Here is a 25,591-nt window from a genome sequence, read left to right as displayed (position 1 = left end):
TTATTTTTTATGGTGTACTAAGTACAAGTTTTGCTCATATTATTCTATTTTGAGAAGATTGGGATTTTAGGGTCTGGGTTTTGTTTTATTCCCCATTGACTGACTGTATAGTAAGTTCCCAGTTCCAAGGTGTTATCTGAACACAAAACCCTAATTTGCTCACAGTCACGTGAGGATGGTTAGCCCTGTTCTCTGTGTCTTACTCACATTGTTGCCCTAAGAACCAAGGCTTCACAAATGTCTTATTCTGCAAGATTTTTTTTTACCATATGAAACTTTTTCCTGGTAGGTTAACAGAATGCTAGAGCAAAATTTCATATTTTGTATATTTAACCTCTCCCCCTAATTGCTTGTACAGAATAAAGGTTTGGTGCTTTGTTCCGAAATTCTCTGCATGAGGTGGTGTGCATTAAAGTGTATTTATACTCTTTCAGATTAATTAACTGTGACCTTATGAACCACTGTCCTTGTTTAATTGGTGGCTCCAAAGCACACTAATGGCATAAATCAGCTGATAATGAGATTCAGGCTTGCTTTTAAAATATATAATAACACAGCATTGATACAGCAAATGAGATTTGGTGACTTTCTGTTGGTATTACAGGAGAGAAGACACAATTAAATGTGTACTTTTGGGGTGGGGGAAGGCTAGGTCGGAATGAATAATATGCACTTCAGGGTGGGTGTATGAAATAAGGAGGATATTCTACATCAAGATAAGTTTGGTATTTTCTCCTTGTCTCTAGGCAATGTGCAGTACTGGCTGGTGTACTTTAGGATACAGAAATGTTGTGGGAAGGTGTTTCTTAAAGATTACCGGAGGCTAATAAAAGTGATGATTTCATCTTAAATATAGTTACATGTTTTTAAACTAAGCTTACACCCACTGTTTTATGAACTGCAAATTAATCAGATAGCTTCTGGAGAACAAAAAGGTTTTGACCTAAACTAGTTGCCCAGGATCCATTACTATTTTCAGTTTAATGTTACCCATATCCATCCTCACATTTTGGAAAGAAAACAAGGGCTCTGCAACAAAGTTTCTTTGTTTTCCTAAGAACTAAAAATGTGCTGTATGTAGACCAAACAATAAAAATAAACTACTGAACTACCTTCTAATGCATGGGGGTTCTGGAGAGAGGAAACCGTGGATATTTAGAGGCATAAAGTGAGTCATTGTGCTAGTTAAAGAATTTTATAAGGCGAGCTCTGTGGGTTTGAGTTGCATCTGCTACCTTTCCAGCTAGAACTGAGAGGTACGCAGGAAAAAGAATGTTGGATTTAATCATGCCTTATAGTGAACACATTGTACTTAGATTAAACTTCTGACTGGGATCTAGACCATACCAGAACAAAATTGTCAGTCTGTCTTTCTGTATAAATTTTGTCCCAGATGGGTACCAGTGAAAAATGCCCCAGCTGTAGTATTTTAAACCTGTCAAGCTGCAAAATGCTGCTAACAAAATACTTTTAAAGTGTAACGAATGTTCTGTAACATGCTAAAGAAAACAACAACAACAACAGTAATCCAAAGAAAGCCTCAACACTATTTCTCTTATTAAAAGATAACCATGTTTGCATTTATGACAGTTTCTATAAGCTGCAATGGACTGGGTTGCTATGGTGTGAGGTGTAGAACAATGAAATAATTGTTTCTCTTGGTATTGGCTTCCTGGAAACAGCTTCTGTGTAAATTACTTGGCTGAAATAGTCACAACAGTATTATGTGCTGCTTTATTTAGTACATAGTTAAAGATCATAATTATTCTATAATAAAAAAAGGTAACATCAGTTCTGCACTTTCTTTTGTTTCTTAATTTTTTTTTTTTTTTCTTTCTCCCCCCCCCTTTTGTATTCTCAGGACAGTTTCATGAATTCAAAAGCAACCTACCAGTGATTTCTGGGAGCTGGGCCTGATTTTCTTGTGTATTTGTAAGTATTGAATAATTTTCCTGCTGTGTGTGTCTTTCTGATACTGTCTCAACACAACAAATGGAAACTATTTAAAACTATTTATTGTAATGTCGTAGTTTTAAATTCTTCTTTTATTAAGAAATGTACTTCACTATTTGCAAACCTTTTGTAGTTTGTTTCTTCTAGCAGCTTAAGCTTGTTTACAAGGGCTACAGATACTTGACAATGCATATTCACATTATTTCAAGCTTCATTTCATCTCTTTTTATAATACTCATGAGAGTACAACGCATCAGTTACAACTGTTGATGGCAATATCAGTGCATCTTGCTGTTGTGATGCAAATTGTTTCTGGAAGTGAACTGAGACTGTGATTCAAGACTGACAGGACTTTTAGAGGAAAACTTACATGGGTTGATGGAGGAAATACTAGAACAACTGGTATCTGTTGAATTGGGAATGTATTTATAATGAAACTGGAGAAAGCTGACCTTTATGGTCATAGCAAAATGACCGAGAGTGCAGTCATTTAGGCCATGGCCCAAGAATATGGTTTAGCATATGCCCAAGTTCAAATAAAGTAAATGGGACTAGTTCTTTGCATAAATGCTTTGAGAAAGGGAAAGTTATGGGAGAGGATATGAGAGTAAGACACTTATTTATACAATGAATAGAAAGCTTTCAGAATTGCTGTTTTGGATAGTCTTCAGTCTTAGTCAAGTATAATAAGGAAAATCTAATGGGACTTAGACTTGGCATGATATAAATTATTGCAATACCTCTTATATGATGTAGTATAAATGAAACCAATCTACGCAGCCTGTTCTCTTAAGTCGCAAATATAGTTTATGAATAAATATTTATTCAATCATCTGTGGGGAAAAAAAGATGTTCACAGAACTACATTCATCAGGGAAAAATATGGCTGTTTCTCCTCTCAATATGGAAATGTGTTCAATTTGTACTGACCCTTCCTCTTTACAGATGTTTATTTTTGTATGTGGTTTCACTATTATATTTGTAGTTTTCCTTAATTTGTAGGTCAGTTGACATGTACATCTTTTTAGTGAACATTGTCAGTCACATTTAAAGAAAATATTGTTATCAAATAAAATATCTTTTTAAGAGTATAACCTCTGGGGAAAAAAAGAAAGATTTGAGATGGCAGCATAAAGTTATGGGATGATTACCAAATAGACCGGGAGGAATTTTATGCAACTTTTCCTGGCTTTGCCACTATGTGGTTTTTTCAAGCCATCACATAGGCTTTTCTGTGCCTCACTTTTTCTCGTCTATGAATGGAAACAGTAATGTATCAGTGAATATAAACAATGCCTATTTATACTTCAATAATCAGCATGCCTTCTAGTCAAAGCAATGGAATAAATACTGTAGTAGATTCATGATTAACACCTGCTTAACAGGCTAATTGGATGAGAAGATGTAAGTATTGTTTAATTTATGCTCATGTAGTAGCGTGAACTTACAAAGTGCTTCAGTAATTGTATTATAGTATTATAGAATGAACTGTGTTGGAAAGGACCTTACAAGGATCATTAAGTCCAACTCCTAGCACCACACCTGACCACCCCAATTGCAAACCCTATGTCTGAGCATTGTCCAGTGCTCCTTAAACTCTGGCAGCTTGGCACCATGACTACTGTACTTAGGAGCCTGTTCCAGTGCCTGAACACCCTCTGGTGTAGAATCTTTTCCTAACACTCACCCTACCCCTCCCCTGACACAGCTCCATGCCATTCCTTTGGGCCCTGTCACTGTTACCAGAGAGCAGAGCTCAGCCATGTGGCCTCCCCTCACCTCAGTTCCTCTGCTCTGGACTGAGCAGACCAATGGGCCTCAGCCACTCCTCTTATTTCTTGCCCTCCAGACTCTTCACCATTTTTGTTGCCCTCCTTTGGGCATCCTCTGGTAGTTTTATATAGACTCCTGATCTGAATCTTGCCTGTCTTGGTTTACAAAAAAGTTTTCCAGTGAGAACTGGAAAAAAAAAAAATTAACATGAAATGCTCTTTTAAAACAATGTTTGTGTTTAGATCAACCAAATAAGTAGCTAAACTGTACTGAGCAATATGGACTATTATCACACAACTGTACATTGCCTTTTGCAGAAGAATTTTAAGTTTTTTAAAACATCTAGCATATTGTGACCATCAGAGCTGAAACATGTCCAGTGTTCTTACCAAAGAAACGAAGCAAATAACTCTATGAAATAACTATTAAATGACCTGCAGTCATTTGTAGATATTTTCTGCAAATTAGATTCTGTCACATCGACAGCTAATGCTGCTGCTGATTGTATTCTTCAATTAAAGGACTTTCTCTGGTGTTTAGCACTGTGTATTTGGGAACATACGCAAATGCTACATTCATATAAGCTGAAAATAAAATGTAGGATGTATAACTGAATGGCACAGCTCAGTGTCTCCTCACATGCTGAAAACAGGACTGAAGTATATGTTCTGTATGAATACAAGTTTAGATCTTAAATAATTTCCAATGTACCTGTCTAAACTTGAAAATGTTCTTTAGGTTTCAGTTCAGCAGATATAGACTCTTAGTATTCAGCAAGAGTGATATGTATAGTGTCATAAGTTTTCACTGTGCTCTATAGACTATTAGAACAGGCTGTTACCTCAAGGATCTTTCAGTTTAAAAGCTTTATTTCTACAAATTCATGTGACTTGACTGTTGTGGAAGATGATGAGAATGGGATCAGGATGTGAGACTGAACAAAACAGCCCTAAGCAAATAATACTGTATAAGATGGAATTTTTGGGGGTTGGTGTGGAAGGCAGAAGGTTTGTATATATAGTTTTGAGGAGATTCAATTCAGTGCAGCACTTAAGAATGATAAGAGAAGTTTAATTTAACATGTTGTGCTATAGGACTCGGTCACAATTGTGCAGCACGTTTGTTTGATCTGTACTCCAGATAGGAGTTTAAATCAATGCTAGGAAGGATTAATCTTTAAAACAATCGGGTTTTGAATATGGGGATACAACAAGATCAGTGAAACAGTGCTATAGGTCTATACCGCAGATATTTCATCTGGGGGCTATAATAACTTTTTCCTTAAATTTTTGAAAGTTTTGCCATAAATGCATTCTGCTGTAACATGTAATTACTTGGATCATCCAGTTTGGACAAGTTTTTCTTTTTTTTTTCTTTTTTTTTTTTTTTTGGTCATATTTGGCTACTTTTGTTCAGGAGCAAACAGGATTGATGATTCATACAAAAGTAACTTTCATGGAAAATTTGACATTTGTGCTTTTGTGTTATGCCCGCAGAGTAATTGTTCTAACTAAAGGTTACTTTTTTTTCCAGAATGTGGTTTTGACATGGTTTAATTTATTTAACTGTTCTCAAGTAGTTTTGTCTAGTAGGAAACTGCAGTGGTTATTTAAAGTAACAAAAGGTAAAACAAATGCTCTCCAATAGCATTCATGTCAAATGAATTTTACTTGTACATCAGCAATTATATACACTTATTACTAGCAGTTCATTTTTTGTGCAGACATTTTATTGTGATGTGAGTGCAAAGTGAAAACACTGACAAAGGGGGAAAAAGAATCTGATGTGAATCTGTGTGTAAAGCCAATGAAACTAACTCCAGTGTCCAGAGGTATTCTAGCTCTTCAATAAAAAGCAGGAGCTATTTTTTGTAAAGTTTAACAACAAAAATATAACCATGTAGGGAGCTCACACATAATCATACATCATAGCACAAGAGAAACTGACAACATGAATAGGTAAACTTTGTCAGTTCTAACACTTCAATCAGTATATTATCAGAGTACTTTTTGATTCAAATTCATTCTTGCTCATTTTCTATAGTGAAGGCAACTCCTATACTTCTTTAGTTTGATTTAAAATGTTTTATTTAAAATGTAGAGTCTGTGTTTATTTACACCATCTGACCAAATAGATTAGTGCTTTGTATTTGTTACAGCTTATATGAAAAGAAAAAGTAAGTTCTAGACTACAGACTACTTGATGGACTGAAAGAAGGCACAGTTTATTTGGAGTAAGTGGAGGCACGTGGCCTTGGCACTATTTAGCTTTATGGGTTTTATCGATAATATTTTATATTCTTCTGAATTACAGATAAACTGGATAAACACTATGGTCAATTCAGTCTTTAATGAGTTCATCTCTGTTTTCCTCTTCTTAACATTGGTCAAGGAGATGTGTATCAGATTGTTGTTTTATGGAATTAACTAATTTTAAATTCCTATTTAGAATGCAAAGGGGTTCCCTACTGGAAGCTCTGTTTGCTGCAGCATCCATAACTTTTCAACATGTCTATGCTGGAAGTATCAGAGCTCATTTTCCTTTTCTACCTACTGTCATGTTAACATTTTGTGATGTACCAGTGTAAAATGATGTGGCTGCACTGTAATCTAGCCCCTTGGCAATTTGAAACTCTGTTTTCCTGGGATTATTTTATAAATGGTAAAAATAAACTGATATAGTAGGAAACTGCCTTGGTTTTATGCAGTGCTCAAGGTACAGTAGCACATAATTTTTCTCATAAGAAAAAAAGTCAGTATGTACTTATACTAGGTGTTTCTACACAACTGAGTCTCTCTGAAATACAAAACGGAAGGGAGAAGGGCATTTCTTTAAACTTGAGCAATGCTTGGCATGCAGGTGTCAATATACATTTGTTAGAGTGGGCAAATGAAACAATAGACTTCTGCTGTCCAGTGCTGTGTAGTTGTGCCTGAAGAGAGAAGTGTGTAGGAAAAAAGACTGGAGCCCTCCTCTCCTGTCTTTGCTTCTTGCTGGGATGTCTGATGGACTCCTCTGTGTGAATTTTTCTAAAGCTGTGTGCTTGTGGAAGGTCATCTAGGGACTTCTGGTTCTCCTAGTAGGAATTTCTACCTTTTTTCTTTCAGTGCACGATGCTGGCACTGAAGCATGTTCCTACCTGAGTCTCCATTTACCTTCAGAGTGCAGCAGATGTTATTTTGGCTGCTTCTTTATTTACTGTGCAGACTGTTTCTTGGTAAATAAATAGATATACAGTGTGCTCATGTTGTGGAAGCTATGTGTATTGTATTCATTTTAGCCACGTTTTCCTACAGCGAACAAATAGTGCACCTAGAAGACTTCCAGTATTTGATTTTTTTAACAGACTTTCTTCAGCATTTTTATTAATTAAGAATGAAATATATGCCAAAAGAGATAATATACAAAATAACAATTTGCATCAGTATTAAGCTACAGGGTTCATCATACTGTTGTGCCATCAGTGTTCTTAAAACTAGTCAAATAAGGAGACCACAGAGGGGTGAGAGCCATCCAAAAGGCTCCTGAAGTACTGCACAAAGATGGAGATGTGTATGTGGGTTTTCTCTACTTTTTGATGGAGTTTAACCATTTAGCGAAGGTGCTGATAGAAATGCTCATTCAAAGGATTTTCATGCTCTGAATACAAGGACTTGCTCCACTACTGCTCCATGCATGTGCTGCTCTAAATCTATCTGCTCTCTAAAAAATCCTTTGCAAATTCAGTAAGGAAAAAATGAAAATCCTTAATCAAATATTTTTCTGCAAGAATGAAATATACTGTTCAGGTTGTACAAGGTGCTTGAGTGAGATGTCTGATAGGAAGTATTTATGCTAAGAAGAAAGCTAAGTATTTATAGGATTCTGTCCGAGTGTGGACTTCTACGGGTTTTCTGAATATTTTTGGAAGAAATGGTTGTTTATCACAAAACCAAAGCTGAGGGTCACTTAGCAGCTAGATCTGAGGAAACCTGTAAAGAAAACTTTCTTCAGTCTTGCAGTACGTTACTATATAAGTGATGCAAAGGATTTCTTATTCTGTGGTATGTGTAGAGAATACCAACTGTTGATATGAGCATTAACTTTTTGAATCACATTAGTTAAAAGGGTGAGGGTTATAAAATGCCTACAGACAGCTTCATTTTCTCTGTCTTCCTAATGCACATACACCAATGTCTGTTTGATTCATTTATTGACATAAAACAGAATTGCTTAGAACTAACCACTCATTCATCATAATCACAGTTACAGAAGGATGTGGGCTAAGAGGTTAACTGCTTGCTAGATGTATCAAGGTCTTTGGTATATACCAAAGCCTGACTCAATAGAAATTTGATAATGGGCTGTTGAAGGTAAAATGTGTTAATAACTAAATAGAAAAATTGATAAAAACTATACTGTAAAATACATTTCTAAAGTTAATTAAAGAAGACCTGATCTATTAAAAAGAGCTGATCACAGTGAAGTTCCCTTTAAAATATTACTTTAAAATATTAAAGAGAAGATGAACACAAAAGCTGATTTTAAAAATCAGCACGTATATTTTTACAATTCATTTTACATGAAAAGATTTTGCTTCTTGACAGCACTTCAATTGATAATGAAAATATAAATAAGGTGGAAAACTTCATTTTTACTTATAGAAGTTTAAGTTTGTGCACAGTGAAGATGAATTAATTTTTAGGGTGTTTACATTAACAAGGCATTTAACAAAATCATTTTGAACTAACTGGGAGCAGCTCACTGTTCTTAATACGTGTAAGGGATTCAGTACTGTGCATCATAAAATATTCAAAGACTATGCTTAGTTGTGTAAATACCATATTATCTTTATGGGTTTATTAGAGATTACTGCATAATCTGAAACTTGGTCTGAAGGATGCTCCCTGCAGGAGCCGAGAAACCCCAGGGAGTAATTAATCTAATTCCCTAGTGCTAAAACAAAGAAGGTTGTGTGCATTTTTGAAGTGTCACCTCTCCTGCCTTCCCAGTGGAACAGCTCACAAAATGTAAGACTTCATTCAAAGTTCTTATTTATAATACAAAAATAAAAATTTGATTTAAAAAAAAAAAAAAAAAAAAGAGAGAGAGAACTTCCACATGGATATTGGCAGGAATGGAGGTTTGAGTGGAAGACATGGGCCTGCAGATGGACTGAATTACTTTAGGGCACCAGAAGGAAGACAAATGCCTAGCTGATCAACTGGCCGTATATTTGGAATTCTTACTGCTGTATTATGTATTCTTTCTGAAGTGTCTTAGTATTCAATATATAGTACTTTTTGTTTGTTTGTTTAAAAACTGCCTGGTTGCTGGGGAAGCCCGTCATTTGTTTCCCTGGTAACACTGAACTGCAGTTAGATTTGTTGGAAGTGATCAGGGTAAGGTGCAAGTATCTGCAACCTAAATGCTTAGCATGACGTAAGTAAGAAAAAAAATAAATAAATAGTTGCCTCCCAGATCATCTTTTTGTGGGGAAAAAAAGTCTAAAACATGAGTGGTGCTCCTGTAGCAGGCACAAGGGCTCAGAGATCTTGTTAACCTCAGTGTGTGTGGTGACAGTCCTTGATCCTACTTCAGCAAAAGTTTATGAACGTGTCAGGCTCACGATTAGTCAATCCATCGGGAGAAAGCAGGCAGCCCTCTACATTTCAGAGATAAAGAAAAATGCTTCAAAATGCACCTTGTGTATTAAACAGTTTTTTGAGGTTCACTCAACTCACTTTTATTTCTCCTATATTTGAGATCTTATTTAGAATTGAACAAACTATCTTAATGGGACATACACTATTGATTTACTTAAGAATATATTTTCTGTTTTCATTTTATGTCTTTGGGGTTTGTTTGTACTATTGAAATTTTATTTCACTGTTCCATTTTTATCAAGTGATTACAGTTTGTATAAAATCCTGTAGCAAAAATAAGAAGCTGAAATTATTCTAAGATGCTCTGTACTTGTCAACAGCAGGTTTCATGTTACCCTGCTGCTTCTTAACCCAAAACTCTTGAAGTATGGTTACAAAGTTTTAATTTTATTGGATGTTTCCTTCTCCAAATCACAATCCAGATTTTACTATAAATTTTCAAAAGCCGTTTCCCCTACAACTGTGTTGGTCTCTCCCCCAGCCCATATCCACTAATCAACAGTTATATATAAGAGCTCGTTTATCATATATTGCTTGGGCAAGTTTTTATCATTGCAAGATTACTGGCTTTTTTTTGTTGTTCACATATTAAGGTGATGTCCCATCTGAGGAAAGAGTCCTTATGCATCTTTACTAAGTTCTTTAAAGCCTGACATCTGTATCTGTAAGAAGTAGAAACAGGTTAAAATGGAGTCCTTTGCCTAGCAATTTGTTTGATAAGAGTTGGAGCATATTCACACTCTGCAATGCTAGGTATTGGTTGCTGCCTGCTCCAGGATTCTGGTCCAGTATGAGACACTAATAGATTCCTAAAACTCCAGATTGTGAAATACGATCAAGAATGCTTGTGTGTATTCTGTTCCATTCTTGCTGCATCAAAAGAACTGCAGGACCTGTGTAATCTCACTCCAGATTCCTAGATTTGTACATTTGTACAAATTTGTACATCCTCCTCACAGGAAAAATTATACAGCTATTGAAACAAAATATATTTATTCTTTTCCAGTCAGTTCTTTTAAACTGAATGTATACATTCTTATTGCTACAGGTCACAGTATAGATTTAAGATTGTGCAACATTCAGCAGTGAGCTACGACAATAACCAATGTTCTGTTCTCTTAAAAACGCTTAGGTAGAGTTCATGCATTTGAGGAGTGCTTTTTAAGGCTATGGCAGCTCTTTTTTTTTTTTTTTTCTCTGTAAAATTTTCCTTACCTCTGGTGGTTTGTTTCTGAGTGTGAATAAGCTCTTTCGTTCCTCCAAAACAGCCTTCTGTTTGTGGTGGCTGTTTCTTTATGGTTTTCCCCTTGCCCACCTGTCATTAACTATTTGGTTCCCACTCGAGTACTTCATCACTGAGATTCAAACCTCATTGTCCTGTAGCCATTGTTGCTTAGCAGAACATCCTTGCTTGCTTCTCACACAAACACACACAAATAAATTAATAACCGAGTGGAACTCCTCCTCCTCTATGCTCCAGAAGGAGCTGCTCCAAAAAGAAGCCATTTATAGTATCAATAAGCTGCTTCTCCAAACCATGTACAGATGTGTTATTCAACCAGTTAATATTGGGGTAGTTAAAATCACCCATTATTATTTTTCTGGCAGATTTTGCCACTTCATTAATATCTTTCAACATACTGAGTTGCTTGGCTGTTCCTTCTTTTACATGGCTTATATCATATCATGCCATCACAGCATATTCTGTAGTTTTGAGTTAATTGCCCAATTAACAGTGGTATTCATGAAGTGCTAGGAAAATTCCACAACTAATGATTTGGACAATTTCAAAATAGGTTGGTATTTCATAGTTTAAAATGTCAAACATGCCAATAGCTGCAAGTGTAAGACTGTGCAGGCTTAGAACCCAGTAGCTGAAAAAATCTGTATCACAAAAATTATAATCTAGCCCTCAGAAATATGTTTCCCAGCCCCCAGTATTTCCATGTAGGGATGTTCTGCACAACCCTAATTTCTCTGCAGGCTGGAAAGATAGGAGCAGGATATAAAAGCCTCCTTAGCTTCTCTGTGTTTTGAGGAGATGAGGAATAAGACCCTTCTGGCAGCATGAGTGCTTCCTCAGGCGCAACCTGCCTGCAGATGAAGTCTATGGTAGTGCTGGGGAAGTTGCTTTAGCAGTGGCTATGTCTGACAGGAAGCAGGTAACTGGAGATGTGTGTGGTTGGAAGTTAACAAGATTAGCTAGAGGAATTTGTACTTTTCTTTTCTATTGCCTGGATTAGGTAGAGATATTAACAATATGTAGTTAGCTTTAATGGGCCATTGTTTCCAGATGCAATGAGAGTTGCCAATAGACTCTCCAGGCAGTGATCTGATTTTTGTTTTGTTTCACCAGCTGCCATGCAGAGATGCCAGGGGATACACTGCCCACCCTTTTCACCATTTCTCAGCACCTCCTGTGCCATTTTGGAGTTCTAGGACTGAGGTGATGTCATGGCCTGGTCTATGGAATCTGGGGATGTGTTGGGGTTGTTAAAATAATATCATTACCCTTGTCCACAAAAGAAATGATTCCTTTTTCTGCTTTGAAATACAGATTCAGAAGCCTGGGTACAGAAGTGAAAGGATCAGAAACTTAAGGTTTATTTCTTACATTTTATACTGTTAGAACAGTTTGAATGTCACTACTTAACCAGTCTATTGAGACTGTATTGGTGATCTAATGCAAACTATTCAGAGGTATGTGCATATGTGGTTGAGGCCCTAATCCAGCAAGGTGCTTTGAGCACCTTGAGGTATTTCATTACAATTGACAGGAAGTTGCAGGAGCTTAAAATCCTGTGAATGCTAAGAATTCAATGGTACTGATTATATAAATATGGCTGTTGATAGCTTTTATTAATTAAATAACTAAAATATAATGTTGTTTAGATCTTTCTTTTAGTCCTTCTTGGTGATATGCTGGATTCTTTAAAGATGTTATAATTTGCATTTCATAAGAAAAATACGGTGAATTGTCTTAACTTGTTCCACTTGGCAACTCAGCAAACTAACATTAACATTTTTCAACAGTATTCTGTTTAGAGTTTTCTAAACTGAACAGTATAGTGGTAACAGTTCATTTTTAGATGCTATTACAGTACTTTCACATCTTTATAGTACTGTAGTAAAGCTGAATTTACTAGCTACCTTGAAAGTGGAGTAAGGCAGCATTAGAATCTACATTAAAGTGATTCAGTACTCTTTAGAGAAAAGCCTTCTTAACTTGAGATCAGATACAGTATGTATTTTGGGTGCAGTTTTTTAGGGATTGCCAATAAACTTGAACACTACCAACAACAGCTGCTTTTTTGAAATGCTGTTCTGTCCAGCCTATTGGAATTTAGGGGAATTTGCTTTGCTTTGTAAGCACATGTGATCAACATTAGCATTCAGGGGAGCTGCACCTGCAAACGAATGGGAGGCTATATCCTAGAGGCTGATTTTATGGTTTGAATTAGTAAAGGTGGGAGGGATTGCATAGCGTGTGCTTGTTTCTTTTTAGGAGTACGTACATATCTTCAGTCTACTTAGACATGTACAACACTGATATATTTTTTTCTACTTGTCTTTCCCCATGGCTGTTCAGATTCTTTTAAATTTGAGCACATAGAGAGGATTCTTTTTTGTAAGTGTTCAGTTAAGAAAACACAAACCCTTCAAAGGCTGCAGTGTTTACATCCAAATAGGTTGACCTGCAGTAGTCAGAATGGTTACTGCTCCTGGCTTTGTTATGATTTTGAGCAGGTCATTTCATCTTGGTTTCCTTACTTAATTTTTTATTAACTATTTAATGTTTTTGAACTATTCTCTTATCAGGAAGGGCAAAGTCTGGTGCCCAAAGTAGGGGTCAGTGGAAGTCTCCAGGTATGGCTGTAATACTGATTATCACACTTATAAAAACTACTGTAACCACTTCTTCTTGCACTACGTGCTGCTTTAAACTATAGAGGTATGACTCCAGCAACCCTCGCAACCTTTAGAAAATGTCTTACTGCTTGTAAAGGATCCAGGTTTCTGCATCTTTTATACACAATGTAAATTATAGGCTTTCCTTAGTCCTCTCACCACCATTGTTCATAATTTTGCACCAAAACTTACTTTCAGATGAAAGTATTTGTAGAAATAAGGCCTCTTTTCCAGTCAATCATAATTTTAGAGAATTTTGCATCCATATGGCAATGGAAAAAGAATTTTCAAAGTTATATTTGTGTAATATTTGGTCATACTTCTGCTGTGCAGAACAAACAGTGCAGTCAGTGTTCATGAAAGAAATGCCTTCAGTACTTTGAATACAGCAGCTTTATGTTACTTCTCTTAATATGTGACAGCTTTTTGAAAATATTTTTTTCAGATCAAATACAGTAAATTAAACCACAGACTTAATAAGACCTGAGAAGGTTACCAATAAATACAGATATCAAACAGAAAAATATTAAAAAGCTGAAGCTGTCTTTTTCAAATTGTAGCTGCTGATTCTGTTAAATTTTGTTTAAAAGATCTTCCTTTCTCCAAGCAGTTGCACAAATTCTCCAAACTGAAGAAGAACAAATGTAAATAGTGATTGACCATTCACTGCTAACTAAACAGTGATGTTACTGTTAATGACGATAGTGACAAATGCAGTGTTACAAACTGAAAAGAATGAAAGAGGATTATTTTTGCATTTAAAAAAGAAAAATAAGTAATGAAGAAAATAACTTTTAATAACTCCAAAATAGAGTAGGTATAGGTAACATATTTTAAGATCCAGATCTAGAAATAATTCTGCATTTTATCCAGTTGCAAATATTGAGGGAATATTACTTATAATAAATACATTTAACATTTTCTTTCTTAATTAAATATTCATTGTTGATAATAGCCCAGATTGCTCATATATTTGGATAATAGATATTTAACGTTGATGTTAGGAATTCCCAAATAACCAATTGTGGCTGGAAGTATTCTACTACTGCCACACAGTTGTGCATGCAAAAAGGCGTTGAAATATGTCATACATATGTAATTCTGTCATGGGAAGGCCTAAATTTTGTTATTAAAAGGAAGACTCAGCTAAGTAATCTAGTTTTCAGTCCAAATCTACCTTTCAGTTCCTCTCCTAATTCTGACTGAGCTGAAGATCACTTTGATGGTGTTTCAAGTCTGTTTGCAAAACCACATTCTAAGCCTAATAGGCAGTGCCAAAAGAAGCCTTGAATTCTGCTGTCCTAAACTGTTCTTTCTTCAAAGTTTGGGGACAGAAATAGGATTATAACAGTTAGTATATTTTTGAGTGAAGTGTGAAAATAACATGATATTGTGGAAGGCAGAATATTTATATATATATATATATATATATATATATATATATATATATATATATATATATATATATATATATCTCACCAGACACATTTTGTGAAATAGCCTGTTATGCAGTTATGCAGTGCTGGTAGCCAGTGCATTCCAAATAACAGTTGTAAAATCAAGAAATGAATTCCCTGAAAAAAGAATGATTTCTACTTGTACACTACACTGTCTCTGTTTAATGTCACGTTTCTAGCAAACCAAAGTTGATAAATGTTAAAGACTGAAGGTGATTCCAGCGATATCCCATTCCTGGTTAAAGGTTCTGCTATATCACTGCTAGGACAAAAAAAGTGAAGTGCATCTCCACCAGCTGCAGCGAAAGAAGGTGATTTGAATGTTAATGAAGGACAGAAGTTTCATGGTAACAGAAAAACAGAGGCTCTATAGATAAGAGAATATTTTCCCAGGATGTCTCAGTCTGCAGTTGTTGTAACCAGAGGAAGTAATATTACTAAGGAAGTATTTAAATGTCTTTAATAGATACTAGATGATGAAGTGGAGTAGTCATTATATTCCTATCCAAGAGTTCTATTGAATTACAATCTTTTGAGAATATACACTTAGTCCTGTTTCTCGACTCACAGTTAAGCTTGGGCAGCCTTTTTATCTGCAGAGTTCCATATACAAAAGATCTTTCAGATAAGTTAAAAATAAGTAAATATTGCTGTTTAATGTGTCGATAAAGTTCTGAATTTAAATATCGTTCTCCTAGCTCCCACAGTCTGAAAAACTTCCTGGATTTGACAGTATTGATGTTCCCTTCTGATATTTCCACCCTTGTTTTGGACCTCACAATGCCCTATAAGGGGTCATAGGTTTTGATGCAAATGTAGTAATTCCTTTTTACTCCTCCTTACTCTTTTAGTTCTGCTTTCCTTACAATGTTTCATGAACCTCATTACACAATTGACTCTTTCTAAATATCTGACCCATTGGTAGTCCTGCAAATGCAAACTGGCATGACCTTTCTTGTCCTACCTGTAAAGAAAAAGTATGTCAATCAAAAACATCAGCGTCTTTTAGAGTTTAGGCAGCCTGCTTATGGCCAAATGTATTTAAGTGTCTGGTTATCTTTCATTTGTAAATGTTGTGTATGGGGAGATACATATATACATACATACATACATACACACACACACACACACATATATATACATATATATATATATATATATATTTTGCTTGTTTGCTCTTGAGCAAATTAACGGAAAAGTAGTGATGAGTCCACAATAATAACACTGAATTGCTTGAATCCTTACACCGTGACATTTGGGTCTTGAGCCTGTAAAAGGTACAGCATATCCTGCCCATAAAATAAGGGAAGTAATCCACTGTCATGCTGCTTACTTCTCTCCAAGCAGAGACATATATTTGGTTGCCAAGCTCTTTGATTGAACCAGTCCCAGGAAGAAATGGAAATATGTTGAAAAGCCTGTGACACATTGTGGATGTCTTTTTCTTTGCTCCCAGAGCTTTCATCTGTAGTGCTTGACAACACCATGCTTTTTCTTGGTCCTGTTTAGTATCTTGATGGAGTTGCTGTGAGATCCATTGAGACTGCTTTTTTGCCGTACAGAGAAGGTGTGCAGCTTTCTGGAATGATAAAACATAATTTTATCTGAACACGCTGTAGAGAGCAGAATCATCTGGCTTAAAACAAAACAAAACAAAAAAGCCACACAACAAATAACACGCAACAAGGGTTGCTCCTCCAGAACATTTTTCTCTTGATTTCAGTTGAACGTAATGGACATTTAGATGCTAGATTTTGGTTGAATATCATGTGATCAGTTCACAAGACAAAGGGAAGATCTAGACATAAGCATTACTTCAAAATGTTGATTTTGGAAGGATAATTGAACAAAGAGTTCCTTTGGAATCTGATTTTTTTTTTTTTTTCTAAAACAAACAAATAATTTTGTAATCTCATTTGTGTAAGATGAGAGACCCTGAAAAACAGCTACGTAAGAATCAGTTGGCCTACTGAACTTTCTCGTTAGACATCTATGAATACCTACTGCGGAATTGTCATCATGATATCTGAACACCATATGCTATTTTCTTTTTGTTTGAAATAATGCTATGCTCTAGATTCTTTAAAGGGAAGGAGAGAAAAGATAATTCTACTCACAATTCTCCAAGACTGGAAAATTGTATATACAGTTTTGGGAATTTTTTTTTGAATGCTATTTTGAATCTGGTCAAGGATAATAATCATTGCAGTTAAGTACTGCTAAGTTTTGAGTGACAAAATGCCTTGGCAGCAACCACAGACTGAAGGCATAGTTCATTAAATGATGTTATTCTAGAAACCCAGCATAACAAATGTGAATGTACTGGATCTCTGATAAGAGAGTATCATCCAGACAGACAGCTTATTGCCAAGGGAACAATATCATTTATATCTTTAAATTATACATATTATTTGTGTTTGTGTGTGTGTATGGTATATAAGGTAGTTGAAGTATTTTTTTTTTTTTTTAACAGCATGAATCTGTATTGGCATAATATCCAACAACCATGTGATTTAGCGTTTGTTTTGCACAGCTACAGGTTTACAAGTTCATTAGAATTAGTTTAATTCTGCTAGTCTAAACTTAGTTTTCTTACCTCTAAACTATATCAAAATTACTTTTGTGAAGTCACATTTGCATTATTTCATCTCAGAAAATTGATAGAAATGTCAATTTTCTCATGGAATAAAATATGCAATGATCCTTATTTTTTCTCTGTTTTTACACTTTCGTGGGGAGATGCCTAAGGCTAATTGAAGATGGATATAGAAGCTAAGTGAGAAAATCTCCTGTGTGATGAGCTTTGGAAGCTGAGACATGTCATCCCGTTCTTATATTTAAATATAATGCAGTCTGTTGTCATGTGCTAGTGATGTCAAATATCATCTGAGCATTCTTTGGGCTATCTGTCTTCATGTGCTACTGGCACATGTACATATTTCTGTCCATTTTTTGGGGGTATGTATTGGGCTTATGCCTGTGTTAACATTCCTTCCATCAATTCTGGATGCAGGCCAGCTCTACCAGCATGAGAATTTTATATCTGTTTCATACGTTAGTATGATGACTTAAAAGTCCACTCCCTAATTCCTTCCAGCTTGGATTTCTTCATTTATTCTGTATTACAGTGGGGGAGCATTTCTTCTTTTGAAACAATCTCAAACTGTTTTATCTCCTTGATTTCTTCTGTCAAGCAGTATGGGAGACGCAGAAGCCAGGAAGGTCTTTGGTACAAACATTAGCAATGCTTCTGTGCAATTACTGTGTTAAGAAAAAAGGAAAAAAGGTATTAATTCTCAGTGCTTGTTTTTTTTATAATAGAAGATGTGTACAAATTAGGTATGGATTGTATATCAGAGTTCTTTTCATTAATTCTGCAGTTGAGTTTTTGTTCATTATTTACATCTTGGAAAGATCTAATTCTGGAGGACAGCTGAGTAGGAGGATCCTGCTCTGTAGTCAGCTCTGACTGATAGCTTTGAAGCAGTCTCCCATTCTGTCTGTGAAAATATATCATTCTATAATGTATGTCCAGCAAATCCCATCTTCTTCTTGAAGAAATGGACAAGTTAGCAACATTTTCCACTGGCACATCTCCAGGGCAAAATATTTATTAAAGTTCTTGTATATCTTTATGTTTCATCAAAATGTTTTAATTTTTGTCTTAGTAACATAAGAGTCTTACCCTGCTTACTGGGTAAAAGTAGATGCGTAGTTAAAAGTGGTCTTAATCTTTGGCTGCAGAAGTATGTTATTCCAGAACACTTCTAAAGCATCTGAAGACTTAAGAGCTGCAGTATCACTTTCAGAATGCTGGTTTCACTGTGCATATCTAGGGGATGCTTCAGATACCTGCTGCTGATGAACTCAACAATAGACCATCCCAGGACTCTTCCTGACTGCGAATTTCTGCCAGAAATCTCAGCAGGCATTTCTCAGATTTTTTGCTTTACATTTAGCAAAAGATTGAGGGCAGACTATACAGAACTGTAGCTGTGATGTTTGCTTAGGGATTGCTAGTTTAGATGAAAATTCCTAGTCAATTCTTTCTTAGAAGAAAGTTTATAGTAACTGTGCTTCTGAGAATCCAAGTCACTTTTAAGAACAGGTATGAGAATTCTTATTCATTGATGTGTTTGAAAGCTTTCTTTTGGGTCTTTTAAAGTCCATTACAAGATTTCTGTTGAAAACAGGACAAACCATGCTTTGCTTGCTGACCAATTCAAAGGTTAATCAGCTAACTACCTTTTGTGTAGTTTTTCTGAAGCCTAGTGCTTCAGTGAAGACCCGATCACTCTTTCTCCATTTCCTACTCTTTATGCTGTTTAGAACACTGTTTCAGTGTAACATGGTGATGGTGACAGGTGTAGCGCTGGTTTGCCCTGTGAGCAAGTAATTTAATCTAGTGCATGTCTTCAGTGGGAAACCTCTGTGTTCTGGGCAATAGTAGAGGTAGGAAAGAAAATGTATTCTTTCATTTTTAAAGTCATAATACCAAGCAGAAAAATGACCTTTTTGTTACCTTGTTGCCTTGGGCTCTGTGCTGGGTGGTAGGATGCCACTTTTTTGTTTTGTCCTGTAGTGTGTTCCTAAAGCCTTCAGGAAATTTCTTCCTGAAGATTTTATATGCCAGTCTGTTCTACTTCATCTGACCACTCTGTAAGTTTCTGTCTTTATTCTTTAGAATACATTAAATTTATATGAAAGAAGTAGAGAAATACATGGAAGCACTGCACTAGATAGAAAATTGTCCTCACACAATGAATTTCACAAATAATTAAGGATATCAGATATGTCTTTGGTATCTGGTATCAAATAATCTACAGTGATACCTGCTGTGAGATGCTGTTCTGCTGAATAGCAAAGATTAAAAAACCAACTTTCTAACACTACTGCATACTGACCTTTGGTTTACATTTATTGAATCAAAGTAAACTATTATATTAGACTTTAAACTTAGTTTTTTCACTTCTTGAAGGGGGAAAAAAAAACAAAACTTTTTTATCATGGGCATTTCAAACATATATTGAAGAAAAATGGTTTCAGTTTATACTCTGTGACTTGTTTGTGGTATACTGAGTTTCTGTAGCAGGAGTGTGTTCAAAGCAGAACATCACTGTCCCAGTCTAAAATAGAAGAGCATAAATATCTTAGCATTTTGAAAGTAAAAACATACAGATGAAATTCCCTTTCTGATAACTTACTTAACTGCAAGTGAAGTTTACTGCATTTTAATAGTTTTATGCTTTTACACAATTGCAGTCTGCTACACTACAAAGCCAAAGTGCAGTGAAGAAAAAGAGCTGTATCTTCTGAAAAAAGGCTGGTGACTCTAGCAGGTAGTGCTAAAACAAGCATTCTCAGGCAGGGTTAGTTAGCAAATGCAAAGAACGTAGTCTAAGAACTGTCATATTGCATATATTTTATTATTATTTTTTTATAGAGATGCTTTCAAATATATCATCCAGAATAACTGTCAACTAAGAGCTTATAGTCACAGCAGAAGACATTGTATTTCTGTTGATATGCGTTCTCAGAAAAGATGAGCATATGTAGAAAATCTGAGGTCAGTATCTAGAATTTGCAACTTGTGCAAATTTGGTTCTTGCATGATCTTTTATTTGCTGATTTTTTTTATTATTTTTTTTTTTTCTGTGTATGTATAGAGCTTTCACATTTTCAAGTTATATACAGGTGGAACAAGAAGCCTGACTTGTACCTACTTTCTAAAATAGGATAGTTTAAAACTGGATGGTTTAAAAGTAACCGGCCATCTCATGTGAATCTGCAAGAGTAGCTTTGTGCAACTGCTCTGTGCGATAGAATGAGAAATGTGGTAGAGGTGATATGAACATAAGGTTAGTTCAGCAGCTTCAGTTTCATCATCCTTGTGTGAAGCGCAGTACATCTCTATTAATGATCTGATTTGGTTTTGCCCTGCAAAGTCATAAAGTACAACTTGGCTTTCTGACACTGACTAAGCTATGTGGATTAGGTATAGCAGATCTTAAAAGAGGAAAAATTGGACAGTTGGCAAACCTAGCAGATATTTTGACACGCTGCTGGAGCTGATAAGAATCATCATAAATTTAAACGTTACCTTGCCTTGCACAGAAACCAGACTTAACAAATGGCTTTGAATTTTTCATGAATGACTAAGCACCCTGTTTTACTAATAAGACCAAGGGTTTTAGATGGGGGAATTGGAGAGGAACAAGGATACAAAAGATGTTATAAGGCTACTGATGAAGTGTCATATAATTTTACTAGTTGCATAACTGCTTTTAACTACTAAACTCTCTCTGATTAAAATAACAATCAAGCTTGTAATTTTTCTGAACAGCTGCTGCTACAGGGGGTCATTACCTTGGAGAGCTTTGAAATAATCGTACTCCTAATACATGAGTTATGTAGCCTCATGTTTTACAGCAATGCACAAAGTTTAAAGTCTGTAGTAGAATGTTATTTGAAAGCTGTCAAACCATGTTAAAAAAGACTGCATCGTCAAAGGCCCTTGTGGCCAGGATTCAACATGTAGCCTTGTCTTACTCATTATAAAATGCATGTTTATAAAGTTCCACAGAGCATCCAATTCCCAATTCACTTATATCAGCAAGACTTAACTTGCTCATTAATCTAAATTCTTTTGCAACTTTAATCTACATGTTTAATTAATCATAAAATGAGGCGGTAAGTAATTTCAGCAATGTGTGGCTTGTTATCAGATGCATTTAATCACTCTTCTGTGAGCTCATTTGGAAACACCTGAAGATGTCGAGAGCAGTTTGAATAAGCATAAATTATTCTTTGTCAGTGTACTTCACTCAACTAATAAGACATTAATTTAAAAGGCACTGTTCGTCATTTTTAGATCTTCACCAATATTTTTAGCTTAGCAGTATAAATCTAATTGTACGTACTGTATGATTCCCAACATAGTGCCCAACATTGAAAAGGGTAAGAGTTTTATTGAATTCATTTTTCTTATTTACATGTAATTATATCTTGTAATCGTAATTTTAATGAGGATTAACCATAGTTATCAAATCTGTTAACTATTCAAATGTTTTTGAAATAAGCTGCTAATTACTTAAAATGCTAAAGAATATTAGATGTTACAAAGAGCTATAGATTCTCTTCTTTTTTACAGATAATAATTCTTGTCGTATTTGGAACTCTTGTCACATAGTTACTTGCTAGAGATATGTTTGAGTACCTCAAATGTAGGTAGGATTAGCTTTTGAAAATATAGAAATGAAGACTGCAATATTTCTGTGCACTTTATATGAACAGCTACTCCTTCAGATACCTGCACAGGGTTACACTGAATGGAAAATAGCATTCCCTTTTTTTTTTTTTTTCTAGTCACTTAGCTACTATATAGTGACAGTGATGGCATTTTTTTTTTTTTCCTTAAAAAAGAGAAACAGCAAACAAAACCCCATGATCTCAGAGCTTATAATTCAAAGGAGCTGAGTAAGTCATATATCTCTTCATGTCAAGAACACAGGAATAAAAACTGCATTTTACTGAACGTCATACCTGTCTCTTTATGCTGTGAGAAGGAATGACATTCTATAAGAATAGTTACTTTACTGGAAACAAATTTATTTGCTTGCCATGGAGCATCTCAGTTAATCTTACTTTGGAACAGTGGGCCACATTCAATAGTTGTCTGGTACTTTCCAGTATGGATCATAACAGGAAAGGGGAGGATATCCCATTTTGCCATGATGTACAAATCAGTTCCCTACATTTTCTCTACTATATTTAACGTCTGTGAATGAGCTCTTGTTTTCTGTGACAGTGCATTGCTCTAACAAGAATAATATTGCTATAAGTGCCCTGTTTCTGCTACCAAGCTAAAGTTGCCGCATGGTTTAAACTATAGCAATAAATTGTGGCAGTTGATCCTTTTTCCCTGCTGTCTTTCTACTACAATTTATTTTATATTTCTTATTCAGCTCCCTGCTGCAGATGGAAGCAATTGTTTGCTTCAGGAGCGCTTAGGGTTTGAGAACAGTAAATGTTTTGCAGCATCATATAGTACCTATCAGCACACTGGACAGTTTAACAACATTTTATGAAACCACAAAAAAAAATCCCTATGTACAACTTACATTTAGGGCCTGACTAAAATGCATACAAATGAGGAAATACGAGCTCCTTATAGGCCTTCCTCCATGTGAATTTTTATTTTGACTTATCTACTCTGTAGAATCCTTCATATGTGTTAGTTGGCCTGTATTTGCCTGCAAGATGTCTTCTGAAACATCTATGCTCAGACTTCAAAATTTAAAAAACTCTTAGTTCAGTAAACTATAAAATGGTCAGTCAGATTCTTTTTCTGTAGTTGCTTCCAGTTTAGAGAGTGGTATCAATACTCATCATTAAGTACTTATGTGTGCCTGCATGGAGAATTTTGAGAAGTCATTCAGACTATTACTGCGTCCATCGTTTGACCCATGGTTACCTATGCTCAAGTGATTTTTATTATTGTTATTATTATTATTATTATTATTATTATTTTCATTGTGGATATTTCAAGGTGATAAATTTTCTTCTTTATTTTTTTTCTTTTCTTCTTATATCCTATAAAGCCATAGATAAAGTGTGCAGGTGTTGTAAATCTTTATTGTTTATAGGTAACTAATGTATTACTTTTGATAACTCTCAGCGAAAATACTTATACTTCATTAGGCAGTAGGTGAATTTATGAAGTTTTTGCATTAATCACATTGGCCTTTGAAGGGAACACTCTAATCACTTGTTTATATAGAAATTGCAGATAGTTCGTGCTAAATACATCCAATTTGCATAATATATTTTGGCCTTTTCTAATTGTTTGGCTGCATCTGTTCTATGCTTCAAGCCAAAAACATTTATTGACTTTATGGATTCATCTGGAATGTTTTAAGTGGTGATGCTTCAGAAAGTAAAAATTTCTATGTTTGCAAAAGCCTATGTATCTGTTTTGCAAGTCAGAGTCCAGCCTCTTTGATGATAAAATAAGGTGTGCAGTTAAGTTCTGGGGTTGCCAATTACAAGTGTTTAAAAACCAGAATAAATTTTTCTGGTTTGTTTAAAGGAATATTCATTTTTATCTCATGACACTTGAGTCTTTCGTGCTCACATTTTCAAATGTTTCTGTATATCTCTGACTTAGGTCAAAACAAAAGAGGGGATTCTTATACTGTTACATTCATGGCTCACAATAGTAACAGTAGTAATAATGAAAAGTCAGATTCCTAGCACATTTGTAAAAGCTGCCCCTGTGGTGCACTGTACTAAAGATAAACATCTAGGAATTGTGAGACTCTAATAGAGAAGGTTTCCCTAGCACACCTACTGTGCTTGTATTGCAGCACCTGACTCATTTCACTCAAATTGATTTAAATATTCTAAAGTAGAGAACAAAGTTCTGTTGTTCTTTCTACTGTATGCAGCAAAGGATAAAATTGCTCAGCTTCTGTTCATTCCTTCAATTTGGCTTGTAGTACCTATTCAAGGAGCTACATAGAAGATTTGTGCCTAGTCATATCATCCAACAAGAAACTGAATGAAATCGTAATCAAAAGATGCTATCGATACAAGCTAGAACCCATCTGGTGGTATGGTACTGGATCATTTCTACAATGGACAAAACATTGAAAAGATGATAAAACCTTCTTACAGGGGAGGAGAATCAATAACCACACTCTCTCTCTTCCCTCTCCCCCCAGCCACCTTTGTTTTCTGATAAAACAGTACTGTGAAATGTTTTGTTTTGAAAATGTTCAGCTGGAGGGAATCGCTAATCTCTTATTCCCAGAAATGTACTTGCAGTTTTCAGCTACCTTTGAGTGTTTAGGCCTCCTCATTGTTAGAACGCAAAGTGACTGCCAAACACAACTTCCAGTTTTGAAATGAATTTGAAAAAGGTAAATCCCATAGCTGAGAGATGAGAATGCTACGCGTTCTTGCTCATTCAGTGAACTTAACAGACTGCTCCCTGTTTTTCTCAATTGTGAATCTCATTTTTTCTCTTTTCACAGAGTAGCTGTATTGATTAGAATGAACAGAATCTAAAGAAGGTGCCTCAAACCTTTGTTCTCTGTGGGATATGAAACTTATCTTGTTACATGAAAAACAGATCTTGCGTTAAGTTCTATGTTCTGTGCATTGATGAGGTTTTTAATGCTTGTAACTGGTTACTTGGTGCAAAATGCAGTTGCAGCAACAGTAACGTATTACAACTGGTACTGTTGTCTTTATTTAGTGTACATATACTCACAATTTATTTTCAAGATGTTCTTGTTGCAAAGGGTCTACGTGAATGAAGAAAGATGTAATTCACAGTTCTCCTTGTATCTTATTAGAGCACTGTGAATGGCTGATGAATATTCTTTCTGACATAAAACTAGTTCAGTGGAAGAATTTTCCATTGTTCTTTCTGGATCACAAAATACACCTAGTGAGCATTACATTCTGAAGATGTCCTAAGAGGGGAAATACAGCTCAGTATCAAAGGAAATTAACAACTTCCTGAAGTAGGCTAGACATAAAATGGGTAAATTCCTAGTACTGTTTAACCAGGCTTTATTGCATGTGGATGGTAGAAAAGCACAAAATTTACTCACAAAGGAAAGAGATGTATTGCATTTTTATTATCTTTAGTTATGTAAAAGAACCTCCAGAGACAACTACTTAATACTCTGAGAATTTGGAAATGGGCAATGTCTTTCTAATGAGCATGTGAGAAGCCATAAGTTTTCATCAGAGAGAAAGCATGATGAAAAAAAATCTTGAGAATAGTAAGATTTTAAAGTATTATGTATTTACCCATGTGGAAATATGGGTGACCAGTGTAGGAGC

The 25,591-nt window shown here is 35.3% G+C and overlaps 1 protein-coding gene across 7 annotated transcripts in view; it reads left to right on the top strand.

The window, feature by feature from the left end:
- The window catches only part of SOX6 (SRY-box transcription factor 6), a 393,141-nt gene that overhangs the window by 86,381 nt on the left and 281,169 nt on the right, over positions 1-25,591 (top strand). For all 7 annotated transcript variants that reach the window (XM_072337682.1, XM_072337688.1, XM_072337687.1 and 4 more), the window contains one exon: positions 1,862-1,932. The gene's annotated coding sequence lies outside the window, so the exon portion shown is untranslated. The remainder of the gene's footprint in view (positions 1-1,861; positions 1,933-25,591) is intronic.

The sequence above is a fragment of the Excalfactoria chinensis genome, chromosome 5, assembly GCF_039878825.1.
Source record: "Excalfactoria chinensis isolate bCotChi1 chromosome 5, bCotChi1.hap2, whole genome shotgun sequence".
In the NCBI taxonomy this organism is placed as follows: Eukaryota; Metazoa; Chordata; class Aves; order Galliformes; family Phasianidae; genus Excalfactoria; species Excalfactoria chinensis.
The sequence above is the reverse complement of the archived record's forward strand: the minus strand, read 5'-3'. Positions and strand labels throughout refer to the sequence as shown.